Raw genomic sequence first — 6,577 nt, 5'->3', positions numbered from 1 at the left:
CGAAAAAATTGGTCCGATTTTTTACTCAATATTCAAGAGAATTGTAAAGAACGTTTTTAAAGCGTTCATGTAAACATTCTAAAAATAAAACAAAACTTAATAATTTTAGTTTAAGTTTTGAATCTATAATATGTTGTCTTGATTAAGGGAAAGTAAATTTTGAAAATAGAAATACATTGATCTTGTGGCAAGGTTCGAATCAAAACCTCATATTTTTAAATAAATGTACGAATTTGCACAGCACTAAAGCATTCAACGTAAAGCATTCCCTGCGACTTCTTTTTACGCTGATATTCAGTCAATTTAAAATGTTCTACAACCCATGATTTTGCCATATAATTGCATAAATACTGTACTAGTCATAGCAAGCACCGAAAATGGTCTCGTTTATAGCGAATTATATTTTCAAAATATAACACGTACAGAAAGAAACAATTATTAAACCTATAGGGTTAAATGTGCATAAAACTCCTCCAGCTTGCACACTATGCATGTTTACAGTACATAAAAAGCTTAGTGTTGCACGCACAGAAGACTTTAATCACACAAAATATACATTAAAATAACGTTATTATGTCACCTTTCACTCAGCATCAGTAAAAATAAATAAATAAATAAAATAAAAAGAAATGCCGACCTACCCTACCTACTTTTTGGGGGCATGTCACCGGAACCAGACATAATGTTTTATTTGGCCTTACTTTGTAAAGTTGATTTGTCGTTCCGACGTCATATTGCTGAGAAGCCGACAAAGCTTTGAAGTTTCCGATTTTTTCTTTGATAACGTGCCGCTTTAAAAAGGCGGGAATTTTGCACACGAGTCTTACTCAGAAGTCAGTAACCATATTTGACTTGGCGGTCGGCAAGAAAAGTTGTGATTTTCGACTAGAAAGAATTGAAATCCAAACTTTCTTCAAACTCCAAAAGAATTCTTGACAGTAAGTACTGTACATAATTTTAATTTTCAGTTGTCTTAATATGCATTGATGTTTTAACATGCATTGATTTTTATGTTTTATGCCCCCCCCCCCCCCTCAGAGTGCATTTGCAGTTGTCCGTCCGTCTATCCAATTGTCCGTGGCATTGCTTCCGGGTGCGTAACTCCTAAACTGCTAAAATATTTAAGCTACAGTCATGAAACTTCATGAAAAATGTTGTCCATCATCAGCTCTCAAGATACATTTCAGCTCACCTGAGCACAAAGTGATCAAGGTGAGCTATTGTGATGGCAAGTTGTCCATCGTCCGTGCGTGCGTGCGTCCGTACGTGCGTCCGTCAACAATTTCTTCAAACGATTTCTCCTCCTAACCCGCTAAGCCAAATTCAATGAAACTTGGTAGGAATAGTCCTTGCATCAAGCTCTACCAAAGTTGTTCAAAGAATTCCATTTCATGAAGAACTCTGGTTGTCATGGCAACGAAAAGGCAAATCATAGTGAAATCTTTGAAAATATTCTTGTCCGAAACTGCAAGGCCTTGAGGTTTGATATTTGGTATGTGACATAATTTTGGTATGTGACATAATTTTGGGGTCCTATACTAAGATTGTTCAAATTATGCCCCTGGGGTAAAAATTGGCACCGTCCCGTGCCTGTGTTGAATATTTACATAATATACATCTGCATACTTCTACTGTTTCATTTTTGTTAACTTTTCTTCTGAAAACAAAATGCACGAACTCCCAAGCCAAACATTGGGCAAGATTTGCCCATGAAAACAGACATTTATTTTAAAGATTCATAAATAAATTATATACCGACTTATAAAGCTTGTCAGACGTTAGCATTTCAAATTGCAATGCTTTTTTAGTTCATTTACGTTCAAATGACTGTGTGGATTTCCATATAACCCAGAAAATAAACGCTAATCACTGTAAAATGAAAATTAAAGTAAAAAGCAGCATAAAATAAATGAAAACATACTTGAAATACTTATACTGCTCTGTCGGACAGTATTTGGTACAAAAACGCTTAGTTTAACTATATAATTATTATATAGAGAAATTTAAAAATATATATCTTTTTCTCTAAAACCACTTTGCCCAGAGCTTTGATATTTGTTATGTGACATTTTCTATTGAACTTTCGACTTTTGATGAATTAAACCTTGACCAAGTGACTTAATTTTGAAGCTTTTGCCTTTATTTTCCTTACAGTTATTACAGCTCAATCTGATTTTGGTGAAAAATACACTTTCGAAAAAAATTGTTTCAAAAGTCGCTATTAAAGTATTAATGATTTTGTGAATTGTTTTCGGTTAATCTAAAACTACTGACCAAAGGATATTGAATTATATCGAAGAAATTCTATCGTAAAACAACTGAAAATGCATGGAAAATGGATTTCGCGTAAGATCTACTAACGCGATATTTTCGGCCTATTCCATTCCTATTCAATAAATAGGACAAAAATACCAATTTTGGTGTATTTTAATTGAAAAATAAAAAATCTTGTTATTTTTTCGGATTGTATTTGATGTCATGCAATGTCCTCTGGTCAGTATTTTTAGATTAACCCAAACAATTCACAAAATCATTAATAGCGACTTTTGGAAACAATTTTTTTCGAAAGTGTATTTTCCACCAAAATCAGATCGAGCTCCTTTAATCTGTAGATTTGAACATTTTAAATTTTATGGAGTTTATAGGTCTTTGACCTTCGAACCCTGCCTAGTCGTGACTTCTGGTGAGCGACCTAGGCCCCCAGGGCCCCTTCTTTATATCCCTTCCATCCACGTAGCATTGGTTTCTACAGACCGTTTGTCCGTTGACCGCCATAAGTTTGCCCGCTATTTTTCCCCTGAATTTGAATTCGGTTGGATTTCAATGAAACTTTACATGAAGTACTTGCTACTTTCATTGCGCATATTGCCCGGAAGTTCGGATTGTAAATTTTAGCGGAGCTATCAGACGAGTGATTTTAGCTCAGCTCATGTCGTGAGACATTCGTTTTCGACACGCGGTGTTCAATACAAGCTCTATTAACTAATGAAGTATAAATGTATAATAACTTATAATATTATTTCAGATGAAGGAAGCAATTAGGAGAAAAAGGAAGCAATTAGGGTGCTTGCCCAGGTCGAAGTACGACATTATTGTCAGATGTTTAAACGGATCGTTCGATGTCCCTGTGAAGAAACGGACACCTGAAGAGAATAATTGTTTGGCCATGATTAGAAAACGTAAGGACTTCGAGCTTGGTGACCGGGGTTCTTTATTGTGTGGCGGAAAGCAAGTCCTTGTGAAAGAAGATCTTCCTAGATTTGTTGAGAAGATGTTCATGGAAAACAAAGGATGTGGAGCAAGGGTTATTTACAACAAACTGAAAGTAAATTACACGGGGTTCTCGGAACAAGCTATCCTTGAAATACTGTACAATAGCAAGTATTACCATGAGAAGTATCCGAGATTTACAAACAAGCCAACGCCAAAGACAATTACAGAAGAGGAACCAGGCAAAAGATGGCAGATTGACTTAATTAACATGAAAAATCAAAGTGTTAGCTACAAGGGGTCCACATACAGTTATATTCTACAAGTCGTGGACGTTTATTCTAGGTACGTTATGCCAAAACCCCTGAAAACGAAGAGTTCGCGTGAAGTTGCAAAGGCATTAGAGGACGTGTTGATGGTTAACCTTGCCCCTGACATCATCCAATGTGACAACGGACTGGAATTTAAAGGCCCTAGTATGAAACTTTTGTTGAACAAGTACAACATCAAAATGATCAATAGTAGGCCGTATCATCCTCAATCACAGGGCAAGTGTGAAAGGTCAAACAGTGTTATAAAGGCCAAGATTCTATTTGCAACAAAAAGTAAACGTGGATTTAACTGGGTCGAAGGGCTTCAAGATTTAGCCTATGCCATAAACACAAGTTTCAAACGAGTTCTTGGGGGTCTCACGCCCTTTGAAGCCTACTACGGAAGAAGTCATGTTTTTACCAAAGAACGTCATAGTTCTCGTGAAATAAAGAAAACCATACGGCGAGCAAATAAAAAGGCTTACAGGTCGCTGTTGAAAAACGCAACTTCCCCAAGCAAGTACAAAGTAGGAGAGACAGTATTAATTCGCTATCCCTTTCGAAAATCCAGGGTGCCAACCAAAAGATATGTTATCGAAGGCAAGGTAGAAAAAGTAAAACGAAATGGTGTTTATATCGTGTCATTTCAAGTACCGAACAAACCCGAACTTGGATTCGTAAGCAAATCGGTTGGGGTCGAAAACATGACTAGCCTAACTGTTGCGTTAGAGAAACAACGAAAAATTAAAAAACATTCATTAAAACAGAACCGCTCAGAGAAACAAAATCACAGAACTAAGTACTATCATGTTTCAACACACCATGAAAATCTGCAGTTGTTGGATGGGGTGAATATTGCCATGGACCCAAATCCGGATGGAAATTGTCAATTTGCTGCTATATCGCATCAACTTGGTAAAATTGGTATATACAAAGACGTAGATGCTTTACGTAAGGAAGCAGTCCATCACATTGTAGAAAACAGATATTTCTATGAAACTTTTGTCTATGATGAAACATTTGATGAATACGTTAAGAATATGTCTAAGAATGGGACATACGGCGACAACCTCACGCTCATTGCATGAGAGAATATAATTTGCAGTGCCTGGTAGTTTGTACCCGAGGACTAGAACACTCATCAATTGTGTCAGCAGATGGAAAGTTCGATGGTGATGTTGGAACAATTGCATTGGGGTATTTCCCAGAAGGATTTGGCATGCATTACGTTAGTATCCGTATCAATCAACGCGTGTACAAGGACATAATATCACGCTTAGAACAGTCGTATGACAACGGTGACTCTGGCGACAGCGCTGCGTCTGGCGACAACGCTGCGTCTGGCGACAACGCTGCGTCTGGCGACAACGGTGACTCTGGCGACAACGGTGACTCCGGCGACACCGCTGCGTCTGGCGACAACACTGCATCTGGCGACAACGATGACTCTGGCGACAACGATGACTCTGGCGACAACGATGACTCTGGCGACAACGGTGACTCTGGCGACAACGCTGCGTCTGGCGACAACGGTGACTCTTGCGACAACGGTGACTCCGGCGACAACGGTGACAACGGTGACTCCGGCGACAACGGTGACTCCGGCGACAACGGTGACTCCGGCGACAACGGTGACTCTGGCGACAACGGTGACTCCGGCGACAACGGTGACTCCGGCGACAACGGTGACTCTGGCGACAACGGTGACTCCGGCGACAACGGTGACTCTGGCGACAACGGTGACTCCGGCGACAACGGTGACTCCGGCGACAACGGTGACTCCGGCGACAACGGTGACTCCGGCGACAACGGTGACTCTGGCGACAACGGTGACGTCTCTGTGTGTTCAGCCCTGAAAGAGCTTCAAGATATGATAAACAATAGGAGGGCACAGAGGCGAACGACTTTTCCATTTCTGATGTTACCACTTCACATTCAAGTTGAAATTTTTAAGTTCTGCATACAATCAAACCCGTCAATCCAGTTTGTGTTGGCGAAGGTCGGCAAACCCTTTAGAGATTTAATAAGGTCAATGAGTTTGCAAACACCTAGAATTTACATTCGGCCGGATATTGGACTAGATACTAGTAACAGAAATCCTGTTAGCGTTCGTTTCCTGTTAACAAGAGCGGGCAGAAACAGCGGTCTTATTTCGGCAATAAAAGAAATCATCAAGGGGCCAAAATGGGCAAACGCATGGCTGCGTTTGCGTGTTAGTGGAATCGGTTGGTATGATATCATAGATGTCATGTACAGACATTACAGGTGAAATATACATGTATATCGGTGTTTGGAAACCTGTTATGTTATTTTTGTGATTGATGATTATGTTCTTCTACCGGAAATTTGTTGTCATTTGCTCATTTAATGGTAACTTTTTACGAAGCACATTTGGGATATTTTGGCTGCTACTAAAATGAATGTATATATGTATATTATGTCTGGTCAAAATGCTACAGTTGGATTAAAATTTAAATGCTGTTCTATGTTCTTCAATATTACTTTGAAAAATCCTGTCAGTATACCAATAAATGAAAAAAGTACAAGTTTGTTGAATCTCTTGAATGAAACAAATTATAAAATACAAAATGTAAAATGAATATGTGATGATGATGATGACAAAACATTTGTGATGATGATGATGGTAAAAAAAATTGTGATGATGATGGTGGTGGTGATGATGATGACAGTGGTTATGATGATTGGGGTTTGATGATTGTGGTGATGATGATGATGATAATGATGATGATGATGATGATAACAAACGTTTTGGGATGATGATGACAGCGATGTTTATCGGACGATGATGATGGTTATAATGATGATGATAAGATTTTAGATGATGATGACGGCGATGTTTATCGGCCGACGATGATGATAATGATGATGATGATAACAAAATATTTGTGATGATGATGATGGCGATGTTTATTGGCCGATGATGATGATGATATTCTCATCGTCGTCATCATCATCACAACATCCTCATTATCGACCGAAAACATCGCTGTCATTATCATCACAAAAAAAACTTTTGTGATCACCATTACGATCAT

Source organism: Mya arenaria, chromosome 9, assembly GCF_026914265.1.
Source record: "Mya arenaria isolate MELC-2E11 chromosome 9, ASM2691426v1".
Classification (NCBI taxonomy): domain Eukaryota; kingdom Metazoa; phylum Mollusca; class Bivalvia; order Myida; family Myidae; genus Mya; species Mya arenaria.
This window is presented reverse-complemented; position numbering follows the sequence as displayed.